We start from the raw sequence: 13,204 nt of genomic DNA, 5'->3' as shown, positions 1-13,204 counted from the left end.
TCCACTAGAGTCTGGTGGAGATTTTCTCTCAATCCCACTGTCTAGCCCAGTGCCTGACAGTCGGTCAGCCCTCAAGAGCCTCTTTTGGAGTAGCCATAAAAATGTCGGGATGCTCAAATGAAACTAGGATGAGCCATACTGAGAAGTTTAAGGCACAGTTCTCTGGCCAAAGGACCTTGGTCTATTTCCACCATTACTTGGTTTCCCCAGACCTGCTTTTATTTCTCATTAATATTTCATTTTGTCTGTAGTTCCCTTGAAATATTTCCCAGTGGGTGTCCTGTGGGGCAATAGTTCTATGAAATATTAAATAAGTATTATAAGTGAAAAAGGATTCTGTGATCATGTGAATTTGGGAAATACCAAGTTCAAGAAAGTTAAACAGGTTTTTTTAAACGGTAGGACTTATCAGAGTCTTCTGCCCAAAGGTAATGGAGGCTTTCATGTTTCCCACATTTGTTTGATTTTGATATATATATTTTTTTAATCCTATGATTATCTCACAGGACTAGAGCAACACACTGAGAAATGTTCCTCTAGATAGAAAGGGAATGCTATCTTTCCTCTTTATTGGATATGTGGGATTTATATAATTTGCTTATTTGTTTGATCATTACTGCCGGATGTGGGAAGCCATGCAGGTGTCACTGGATGAAACTGTCTGTCTTCAGAGAGGTTGCCTGCTCATCCTGTTGGTCCAGTAGTTATGAGGTGTGGTTGTTATGGTAATGGGAGGGGATGATGCATAACCTGTGTGTAAACTCTGGGCAGCTTCTTTGAATTGGGTTTGAGTCAATTGGGTTTGAGTCCAAGAGGACATCACGAAGTAATAAAGTTCCCTAACAGCCTGGTTTTTGTCTTCAAGTATGTTGTACTTTAAGACCCCAGGGAAGCTCTGGGTGTAGAGGAGAGCTGGTGGGAGTCAAATACTGGATGACGTATTACTTCTTCTGGATTTCTCAACCTCAGCACTGTTGACGTTTGGAGGGGATCATACTTGGTTGGGGGAGGGGCTATCTCGTGCATTGTAGGATGTTTGGCGGCACCCCTGGCCTCTACCCCCTAGATGCCAGCAGCACTTCCTCCCCTTTGCCCCACTGTGACAACCAGAAATCTCTCCAGACATGCCTATTGTCCTCTGGGGGGCAAAACCGTCCCGGTTGAGAACAATTACTTTACGAAAAGCTTGACCAAAGGCTTTCAGAGTATATTACCATCCTCTCAAGGGAAGGAATATAGTGCTATCACACTCAGAGCATGATCTGAGAGCTTATAAGAACTGCCAACTGATTAAACTCCCTTTTGGGCATTTTTCTTAACTCATCTTTAAAGCTCATGTATCTGTTGAGGTTCTTGGCTGCAAGTTACAGAAGGCCCCATTCAAAATGTTCTAAGAGCAAAAAAGGGAAATTATTTTTGGCTCATGTAATGGAATAGCCCAGCATAGTGTGAGCCTCAGGCACAGCTGGATCCAGGTGCTTAAGCAATGTTATCAAGGATCAAGAATTTTTCCAGCTCTTTGCTCTGATTTCCTCGATTTTGGCTCCATTCTTAGTTAGGCTCTTCCCATGTGGTGGTGAGATAGCTGCCAGCAGCTCCGGCCTAGTCCTCACTACAACAGATCTGGTGGTAAAGGGAGAGCTTCTCTGCTCTCATAGTTTGAATGAAAGCCTGGATCTCATTCCCATTGGCCCAGACTATGCTACTCTCATTAGCTACGCCTGATTCACACCCCTGTCCCTCGAGCCAGGGGTGGAACCAACACCAATTGAACTATTCAGTTGGGAATGGGGAGGGGATGGTTCCCCATAGGAAAACTAAGACAGTTACCTGAAAAGATGTCAGTGGATGCTGGTCAGGCAAGCACCTCAATTGCCCCATTAATAATACAAACTGTAACAACAATAACCAATAATGGCAGCCCCCATTTGTGGTACATGAGCTCTGCACCAGACGCTGCATTGAATTATTCCTAATCCCCACCGGTATCCTGAGAGGCAGGTATTATCATCCCATTTTACAGATGGGTAAGTGGAGTCTCAGAGGGAGAAGAAATGACACAGCCAAAATCACACAGCTGGGCAGCGACCGAGCCACAGACCTGGGGCACCACTTTGCCCCCTGCAGGGCACGCTCCCTAACCACCTTTTGCCCTACAACAATCCAGAAGTTTCACAAGATCTCTTTGATGATGTTCTGGAAGGAGGTAGAGGAATAGTGGAGGGCCACCACCTTTCAGGTCACTGCCTAACCTGGTCAAAATTCTCTTGTCAATTTGATGCCAGTTTGTGACAATAATCTCTTAAGGGTCATTCCTGACACAGCAAGACAGGAAATTGTTGATTGGCATTTTCAGACTTGGCCCTGTTTCGCCTGCTTGATCTGTTTTCTCGGCCTCCTTCTTGGCCCATTCCTGCTGTTCTATCTTTATCCTTCTGGGTGCATTATTAATAATAGCTAAAATTTCTAGAGGGCTTACCATGTGCTGGGCATTGTGCCAAGGAATCTCCATGACAAAATTTCATATAATTTTCTCAAATATCATATTAGTAGATGCTACTATTATACCCATTTTACAGATGAGTTAACTGAGACTTGGAAAGGCTAGATGGCTTGCCCAAGGTCACCCCAAAGCAGATGGGAGAACTGGGGTTTGAATCCAGACAGATTCCATTGCATTTACCATGACACAAACCTTCAGAAATTGCAAACCCTTGGCCTGTGAGTCAAATTTGGCTTACAGATATATTTTGTTTGGCCCACATAGTACTTAGAGAAAAAAAACACTTGAATTAGTTGCCAATGTTTTAAAATTGAGAACCTGCACATTAAAAAACAAAATTCATTCTTTCCTACTTCTCTTGCAAAAAATCAGAAGATTGGCAACCCCGGGCCTGTATTCCTGCCTGATAGAGATTGGCTGGGGCTGACAGCTCAGTCCCAGCTGTCCCCAGCACCACAGTCCCCATCGCTCCCAATTGCCTTCCTGAGACTGAGGCTGAGCATCAGTTGTCATGCCTCATCCTGTGTGTCTGTTGTTTTCTTTATGCTCTTTGTGCCTTACCTGCACGGCCTTGGAGGGCATTTGAGCTCACAGCCCCAGCTCCCCATCAAGGTGCCCATCCCAGCTTCTGACCACAGTGGTTTTGCGGGGGCTGGTAGTCCTTCTCCACGAATTTAGTGGTAAGCTCTCTCGCTGGTGAAGGTCTGACTTAGGCACTAGAAGAGTTGGAAAGAGCCCCACTTTTCCTTTCCTCCTGTGCCTCAATCATTGCCCCCCCCCATCTTTGTTTTATTGACCCTCTGGGGCCACTTTCTTGGCAATGCTTGCCTTGGGTCCATGACTGTATTTTCTCCGCTCCCTTCAGAGCCCCCAACCGTTTTCTTCCTAATCCTCCTCTGGAGAACCATCGCTTGGATTATCATGAAACCTGAGAGCACAAGTATGAGGCGCAACTCTTTACAACCAATAGACCATTTCGTTTCAGCCCAGTTCTATTTGCTTAAACTCTTTGCTGGCAGGACCCTGGCTCAGGGGTAGAGTTCTATGGCATTCTCAGGCAGATGTGCTGGCTTGTTGCAGGGGCCACACTAAGAGCCAGGACAGGAGAGCCGGTGGCTGGAACCCAGGCTGTGTGGGTAGAGAGTACCTCACAGGTATGCTCAGGGAGCAGAGGGATGTGGGATGAAAACCACAGCTCACGGTACTTTTGTACCTGGGACTTACAGGCCCCAATTCATGCATGAGAACACTGAGGCTCAGAGAGGTAGAGGCACTTGTCCAACGTCACAGAGCTAGTTAAGATGGGAAGAGAAAAGAAATATTTTATACTGCAGCATTAGGGTATGCCAAATTTCAGGCAGGTAGGTGATGATGAGAGCAACTGACAGGCACAGTGGAGGCCTGAAAGATCTTCTGGAGTGCAGGCGCCGTACCTGTCCAGGTGTCACCTGGCTTCTGTTGCAGCATGCCCGCCTCCCCAGGTATCACAGAAGGGTTAAGCATGAGGACGTCGGCATCTGCATAGACTGAGTTCTACCACTGACTGGCTGAGTGACCTTAGGTGAGTCATGTAACCTCCACGAGCCTCAGTTTCCTCATCTGCAAAATGGGAGGAAGGGGAAGAGCAGTTCATAGGAATTTTGTGAGGAATAAATGAGACAATGCAGTCAAGTATTACATACTTTACTTCCATTACAGAGCATGGGATGTAATACTTGCTGAATAAACGTTAACTTTTTCTGTTTCATCATGAAGCCTCAGCACGAGGCCTTGCACACAGCGGGGCCTCAGTGAATCCCATCCAGAGTCCTTCTTGGGACTCTCTCTCTTTATGTTGGGCTCTGGCCCCTCAGTTTCCTACCTGTGCCATTCAGGGAACCTCACGCGCCCTCTCAGGGCTCCAGCATCCTTGTTTGTAAAGTGGGTGGGGAGGGGGCATGATACTTCCTTTGCAGGTTTGTTGGGGGGTTAGAGAGTGCGATTATGAGTGCTGAGAATTTGTCTCCTGCCCAGGCCGGGCTAACGTGTGAGGGGTTACAATCACAGACACATTCCCAGGAGATCCAGGTGAACGGGACGAGTGCCCTAGCACATGCAGACCTGTGACACGGATGGGGTTCTCCACAAGCAGGAACTCATTTCATGGAGAGCGAAGGGAACAGAGAGGCAGGCAACCTCTCCTGAGGGCCTCCTATTTCCACATGCTTTGCCTTCGTCAATAGTATTCCTGTCTCAGTCACAGACTCGGGCATGCAAAAATGCAGCTTTGTTTCTAGAACACAGGCTGATGACTCTGGTTTCCGAGCTCCCCTGTGTGCCTCACAGCCCTTCACTAGTCATTTCCCGCCTTGCCTCACTCCAGTTCAGGGACTCCAGCCCTGTTGATTGGGTTTCCAGTTCAGTCCCGTTCAGGTGTGATAGTTCCCCCTTCCCAGCTTCCTTTTTCCCTCTCGATGGGATGGTGGTCAGGGGTCTGTCTCTCCCCTGCCTCCCATCCACTTCTCTCCAGCCTGTCTCCCTTGGCCTGGGTGACTCTTCCACCAAACCGTGGCCTAGGCCTCTGGAGCCCTGTGGGATCTCAGCCATACCCCCCGGACATGCCTAGAGGGCTGCTGGAGGCTGCTCAGGAAATATGGGGCCTTGAAGCTCTCCTCCGCGCCCCCGGGTGGGGACCTGTCCGCCTTCCCATATTCCAGGAGTGCTGTTGCCTGTGCACCCACAATAAGATCCCATACGGGCAACAACCTTTGGGTCTGGAAACAACCATGAACCTGTTTTGCAGAACTAAGTGCTCAAGGAGATGGTTACTTGCTTCAGGTCATTCAGTCGGGAATTCGGCATTTGAACCCAGGGCTGTCTGATTCCAAAGCTTGCCCTGCTAGTTTGTAGAGCCTTGAATCTATAGTTAACAAGAAACCTGAGTTCTGATAGTAGGAGAACCCTGTTTGCTTAACACTTTACAATAAGGGCTCTGGGAGTCCCTCCTTTTTCATGGAGGAGACAGAAGTCCAGAGAGGGGAAGTGACTTACCCAAGGTCACACAGCTTAAGAGGTAGAATCAAGATTCGAGCTCAGCTTTGCAGTGCTCAATTCACTGCTCCCGGTTATCCCAGCCCTGGAAGGCCTCCTGGCCAGGGAAGCCATGGCCCGAGTCTGAGGATGACGTGGATGTCCACTGGATGTCATTATTTCTCTACCAAAAGTGAGCTAGGCCTTCTCCTTGGCAGGAAAACAGGATTTTCCCCCTTCCTTGGGCAAGAAACTTGCACGTGGGATGCTCAGGTGTGGACTCTCTCCTTTTGGCTCAAAGATAGGACGTAGGGCTTCCCTGGTGGCGCAGTGGTTAAGAATCCGCCTGCCAATACAGGGGACACGGGTTCAAGCCCTGGTCTGGGAAGATCCCACATGCCACGGAGCAACTGAGCCTGTGCGCCACAACTCCTGAGCCCACGTGCCACAACTACTGAAGCCCACGTACCTAGAGCCCGTGCTCCACAACAAGAGAAGCCACCGCAATGAGAAGCCCGTGCACCACAATGAAGAGTAGCCCCTGCTTGCCACAGCTAGAGAAAGCCCATGTGCAGCAACGAAGACCCGACGCAGTCAAAAAAAAAAACCCAAAACAAAAAGACAGGAGGGGAAGTTGGCTTCTTGTTTTTCTAGGGTAGGGAGAGTCTGTGCACAAGCTGAATCCCCCTCCCTCCTGGACACCTGTGACCACCGAGGCCCATCTTCATCCCCTGCAGCCCCTCCCCATGGCCTCGGCCCTCAGTTAACTCTCCCTTCCCCTGATCTGTAAAATAACTAAAACATTCGCTCCGCATGGGAACAGGCTGCCATCTCTGTCCACGGGCGGAGCCATATTCACTGGGCAGGGACACTCTGCCCAGTCCTGTGCTGCCCGGTGCTGAGGGCACAGAAGCAACAGGAAATGCTCCTGGCCCACGACGGAGGCTGTCACCAGCAGGACTATTTTAACTCCTTGAGGTCAGGGCTATGCATTGAGATTACAGAGAAAGGGGGCGTAGGCCTTTCTGGGGGGATCGTGAAGGCAGGGAGGATGTAGGCAAGGGTGGTCTCAGCGGAGGCACAGCCTGTCCAGGTGACAGGGTGTGTGTGTGGGGAAGCGTTTTGTGATTGGGCCATGAAGTGAAAGACAGGCAGGGGTGGGAGATGGCAGGGGCTGTCACAGAGCAGAGCTTCCTCGAAGAAGAGGCCTGGGGTCCCTGCCATCACCACACCACCTTAAGATACCACCCCCCACCCCCCCAACACACACACCAGGCAGTGCGGAGAAGCCAGCGCTCAGCGTCAGACACACCTGGCCCCTTGTCCTTTGATTCAACTATTAGCAAATAACCTTGGGAAAGTCAATTGACCTCTCTAGGCTTTTGTGTTCTCGTGTGCAAAACAAGAACCACCACAAGACGGTGGGATCATAGATATGGAAAGTACTTTGGAAAAAAAGTCAAAAAGGGCTATGCCAGTGTTTGTCAAATGAATGTTATGATAACAGTTATCAAAATAATCTTCATTAAACATTCCAAGATTGAAGCCCAAATGACCAGTGGACATGCAGGGAATGAGGGGAAGATCCGAATTAAGCAATGAGGGATAAATTTGGCAATAACCAACTGTTATGGGATCAATTGTGTCTCCCTCAAACTCCTACGTTGAAGCCCTAACCCCCAGTACCTCAGAATTGGACTGCATTTGGAGATAGGGCCTTTAAAGAGGCAATTAAGTTAGAATGGGGTCGTTAGGGCAGGACCTCATCCAATAGGACTGAAGTCCTTATAAGAAAAGGAAATTTGTACACACAGAAAGACACCAGGGATGTGAGGACACAGAGGGTAGACCATATGAAGACAGAGGAAGAAGGTGGCCATCTGCAAGCCAAGAAGAGAGGCCTCAGAAGAAAGCAAACTTGCAGCACCTTGATCTTGGGCTTCCAGCCTCCAGAACTGCAAGAAAATACATTTCTGTTGTTTAAGTCGCCTAGTCTGTGCTATTTTGTTTTGGCAGCCCTAGCAAACCAATATACCACTGAAACCTCATTTTATAAGAGGGAAGGAAAGGAATTTATTCCTTTGTTCAACAAAACTTTATCGGATGCCTCCCACATGTTAGGCCTGCCTCTAGAAGCCTGGGGAAGTGTAGTGAACAAGACAGGCAGACAGCAGCCAGGCAACCAAGCAGAGAGTGGGTCCAGAGCTTTCTCATCTAGTCTCCCCCGTCATCTTTACATCAATCCAGCGAGGAAACAGGGGCTTACAGAGGTAAAAATGACTTTCCAAGAATGCATAGCAAATAAATGCTAGAGCCCAAGATGAAAGCCAAAATCATTTTATTCCAAAGCAAGCTTTCTTTTCATGACTGCCTGTGGTCTCCCCAGGACTGAATTTTCTTATGTTGTGTATATACCTGTTGTATTAATTAGGATGTATTTGGCTGCAAGTGAGAGGATAATGAGCTAACAGTAGTATAAGCAATAAAGACATCTTATACTAGATGTCTTCAGGGAGACAGTTGGTCCCGGGTGGGTTCAATGATTCCAAGTTAACATCAAGGACTCTCTCTCTTTATGTTGCCGTCTTCCATGTATTTCCTTTAAGAGTCCAGCCTTATTACCTCGTAGTCCTAAGATGGCTGCCACAGCTCAAAGCATCATGTCTTCACACATGGTGTTCAAGGCTGAAAATAGGGGCTTTCCATTTATTAAGGAGGAAAGAACTTTCCCAGAGGCCTTAGCAGACATCTCTTTGACCAGCACTGGGTCACAGAGGCTCAGACTTAGCTACAAGGGATGGGAAAATAAGTCTCTAATATAGGGGAATGGAGGTGTCCTAGCTTTCTTAGATCAATCATGTATCCCCTAGGGCCTGGCACACCCTACCAAGACAGGGGTTCTGTTAGCAAAGACGAAGTGGGAGGCTGGCTACTGGGGCACAGGGGGGCCCCTGGGTGTGTGGGCTACCCCTGGTCCCATCTTTTGTCCAAATGATTACGTTCCAGAGGTGAGGGAGGAAGTCCCACGCAGCCCTTAGAGTGACACTGCTGTCGTGCTGTTACTGATGGGTGGATGGAGGTGATAACCCAGGGAGCAGGCGTCCTCAGTGCTGCAGGAGGGAGTGATCCGGAAGCCGTGGGCAGCAGGGAGTGCGCCATGCCCTCTCTGTGGCCTGGGCCCAGCCGAGGGCAGGCACAGCATGCCAGCTCAGCAGGTGTCTGTTCTGAGAGTGAAAGAACCAACGTGGGGACAATGAAGCTGCGGTCACAGGGATCACCCACCCTGTCACCCAGTGTCCTTTAAACCTGCAGCGCCCCAAGACATTCCTTCTGCAGCCTGGTTCCAGTAAAAATGTTGTCTCTGCCGAGGTTTGAACATGCTTTCTGTTGTTGGAAAATGAAAACTATGCAACCCGATGTGTTTCTCTTTCTGCCTGAGCTGCCAGAAGCCGGAGCCAAATGTGTCGCCCAAGTGCTGGGGGCCTTGCTCCCTGGTTTCGCAAGCACTGCTTTGGCTTCCTCCAGGGGGCGCTGTTCAAGTTGGCCTGCCTGGGTCGGAACCTTTGGGCCCCTCCAGGCAGCCCCACGCATAGGGGGCACAACGGAAAGAAACTCAAGGGCTGGGTTAACTCGCCGGCGGGGTCACAAAGACATCCAACCTGCTCAGGTGTCTTCTGAGGCTCTGCCCCCTCTCATCTTAGAAGAGACCAGTAGGGGAGAGGAATAGGTTCCATGTGAGCTGAAACCAAACATTCTGGCTATCTTAACGACCACTGAATCACCAAATCCACCGTATTTTTCCACTTTCAAGTTGTTTCTGGGCTGCTGTGGAGACACGCCCTTCCTGGGTTTAATGGCTTTGCTGTCAGGCGGTGGGGAGGAGGCGGTGTTTACTTTTCGCAGGGAAAATAGTAGATAGCCGTGGGATGGGTGGACCTGATTAGTAATCGGGTGACTTATCCGATGAACGTTCTTTGGGTTTTCCTGGTGGTTTGCCCTTGAACTTGGGCTGAATGAAGTAGGAGGAGGGGGTGGGAGGAAAGTGGCTTGGGGGAGAGGGGTAGGGTTGCCTCAGAGGTGAGAGCCGTTGCAGGCCAGGTGGGGTTTGCACAGAGTGCAGATCAGGGAGGATGCTGTCCCACTCGCTGTGGGAGACTCTTGCTCCGTGTGCAGGCACTTGCTTGCTCACTCACTCATTCCTGCATTCAGGGTTTTGAAGTTCCAAGCACCTTTTCTGTGCTGGGGAAACAGCACACCTACAGAACCCCAGGGGTCCAATGTGATAAACAGACATTCCCTCCTTCAGAGGGGAACCCAGGCTCCGTAGGGGAAATGGACAGGTCATTCCCAATAGGGATGTGTTCAAACAACAGGAGGTAATAAGAGAGAAAGCTTCTTAGGCATTCTCCGTGTACCAGACACTGTTCCAAGTGCTTTCATGTCTTAACTCATTCATTTCTGTCGGCAATCCTAGGAGCTAGGTCCTGGGAAAATGGAGGCACAGAAATGCAAGTAACTTACCCCAAGGTCACACAGCAAACAGATTTGCACCTAAGCGGTCTGTCTAGCCTTCTACCGTCATGCTATCCAGCTCTGCTTTGGAAATGAGATGGGTCTGTTCAAAAGGGAAGGATTCCCAGAGAGAGTGATTTTTTTTTTTAAGATTTTCGAATTTATTAGTATATATTTCAGTACAATTAAAAAAATTTTTCTGTCTTTTGTTTTGTGCGCTCTCATTATAGATGTTTCCCCACTTTTTCCCTTGATTAAGCCAGCTAGTTTGCTTTTTTTTTTTTTAAACATCTTTATTGGAGTATAATTGCTTTATGTTGTTGTGTTAGTTGCTGCTGTATAACAAAGTGCATCAGCTATATGTATACATATATCCCCATATCCCCTCCCTATTGCGTCTCCCTCCCACCCTCCCTATCCCACCCCTCTAGGTGGTCACTGATCTCCCTGTGCTATGCGGCTGTTTCCCACTAGCTATCTATTTTACATTTGGTAGTGTATATATGTCCATGCCACTCTCTCACTTCGTCCCAGCTTACCCTTCCCCCTCCTCGTGTCCTCAAGTCCATTCTCTACGTCTGTGTCTTTATTCCTGTCCTGCCCCTAGGTTCTTCAAAAACATTTTGTTATTTTAGATTCCATATACATGTGTTAGCACACGGTATTTGTTTTTCTCTTTCTGACTTACTTCACTCTGTATGACAGACTCTAGGTCCATCCACCTCACTACAGATAACTCAATTTTGTTTCTTTTTATGGCTGAGTAATATTCCATTGTATATATGTGCCACATCTTCTTTATCCATTCATCTGTTGATGAACACTTAGGTTGCTTCCATGTCCTGGCTATTGTAAATAGTGCTGCAATGAACATTGGGGTGCATGTGTCTTTTTGAGTTATGGTTTTCTCAGGGTATATGCCCAGTAGTGGGATTGCTGGGTCATATGGTAGTTCTATTTTTAGTTTTTTAAGGAACCTCCATACTGTTCTCCATAGTGCCTGTATCAATTTACATTCCCACCAACAGTGCAAGAGGGTTCCCTTTTCTCCAAACCCTCTCTGGCATTTATTGTTTGTAGATTTTTTGATGATGGCCATTCTGACCGGTGTGAGGTGATATCGCATTGTAGTTCTGATTTGCATCTCTCTAATGATTAGTGATGTTGAGCATCCTTTCATGTGTTTGTTGGCAATCTGTATATCCTCTTTGGAGAAATGTCTATTTAGGTCTTCTGCCCAGTTTTGGATTGGGTTGTTTGTTTTTTTGATATTGAGCTGCATGTATATTTTGGAGATTAATCCTTTGCCAATTGCTTCGTTTGCAAATATTTGAGAGAGTGATTTTTTAATCTGGGTCTTGAGGATGGAGTGAGAACGTTTCTGAGGTAGAGGAAGCGGTGACCCAAGGCCTCCAACGTTGAGGGTGCCTGCTAAGCGCTGTGGTGCATCCTGAGAGGTACATCCCAAGGCGGGAAATGGAAAAGGCGGGCAGGGACAGATAATGACACTTTATTGAAGGAGGGGGGTGAAATGGTCTGATCTGAAATGAAGAAAGCTCTCGGGCAGCTCAGTGGAGGGTGAATTGTGTGTGGGGTTAGATTAGAGCCAGGGAGAGCAGGCACCTGCTGTTTCAGCCTCCTGCCATTGCACTCTTCTCCCCTTTGCCCTGATCTTCCCCAGGGGTGTACTCCCCCTGACCCCCTTGCTCTCAGGCCACATGGTTTGGCTGACTCTATGTAGACTTGAGGGGGTGGGCACAAGATTCAGGTCTGGCCAATCAGCGTCTTCCATCTTCCTGGCCGCAGGGATTGGCTGAGGAGTGTACATGTGATGTGACCCAAGTCAGGCCAATGAGATTCAATTCCGGGGTTTTTTTGTTTGTTTGTTTTGGTTTGGTTTGTTTTTTAAAATCTGCTAGAGAAAAGAGACTCTTTCAGGTTGCGGAGCCGGGGAGGTAAACCCGGAACTGCAGAGGCCATGCCGTCACTATGTGAGAAGATTCTGCCTGAGAATGAAGCTGTATTAGTTTGCTAGCACTGCCATAACGAAGTACCACAGACTGGGTGGCTTACATAACAGAAATTTATTTCCTCACAGTTCTGGAAGCTGGAAGTCCAAGATCAAGGTATCATCAGGGTTGGTTTTTTCTGAGGCTTCCCTCGTTGGCTTGCAGATGGGCATCTTCTTTCAGTGTCTTCACATGGTCTTTTCTTAGTGCATATCTGTATTCTAATCTCTTCTTATAAGGACACCAGTTGTACTGGGTTAGGGCCCACCATGTGACTCATTTTACCTTAATTATCTCTTTAAAGACCCTTTCACAAAATACAGTCACATTCTGAGGTACTGGGGGGTTAGGACTTCAACAAATGAATTTGGTGGGTTGGGGAGGGGGCACAATTTAGCCCATAACAGAAGCCAATACAAAAAAAAACATACAGAGAGAGAGACTGAGTCCTACTTTGTTTGAGCTCCTGGATCCAGCTGCACTGATACTATACTGGACTCTTGAGTTTCATGAACCAATAAATACCTAACCCCTATTCCCTTCCTTTTTTTCCCTTAAACTTGTTGAGTTGGTTTTCTGTTACTTAACAGCTAAAATTCCTGAACAATACATAGGGGGATCAGTTAGTAACTATTAAGATTAATTAAATTACAACTTGCGAGGAGAGTGCTTATATTTGCACCCAGGTCTGTTCCATTCCAATAGCTAGAGGTAGCAAATACAGAAGTAGAATGAGGTGAGTCGGCACCAGTGTCTTCTTACTTAGGCAGGAATTCCCACCTTGCCTCTGAAGCCATGCAGGACAGAGGTGGAGAACGCTCCTTTACCACCAATGTTCTTAGTTTGTAGAGTAGGCTGGGGTGCTGGCAGTTAAAAACAAAAGTGTAGTTTGGGTTTAAAAAGGCTTCCAAGAAGGGGAAAGATCATTTTGAAAATCCTTGGATGGGGCTGTGAAGAATGAACTCGGCTGTCACTTAGTAGGATGCTCAGACAGGAACTCGAACGAACAGCAGTTTACAGATGGGAGTCGCCGAACACACGTGGCACTGGGTTTGGTCTCCTGAACCCTCATGTGGGGAGCTGAGCAAGGAGGGGCCATGGCTAAGGCAGTCCCCATCAGCCATCCAAAAACGAGCAGAAAGGAGTAGAAATGAGGTGAGGACCAGTTCAG

The sequence above is a fragment of the Balaenoptera acutorostrata genome, chromosome 2 (assembly GCF_949987535.1).
Source record: "Balaenoptera acutorostrata chromosome 2, mBalAcu1.1, whole genome shotgun sequence".
Lineage (NCBI taxonomy): Eukaryota > Metazoa > Chordata > Mammalia > Artiodactyla > Balaenopteridae > Balaenoptera > Balaenoptera acutorostrata.
The sequence above is the reverse complement of the archived record's forward strand: the minus strand, read 5'-3'. Positions refer to the sequence as shown.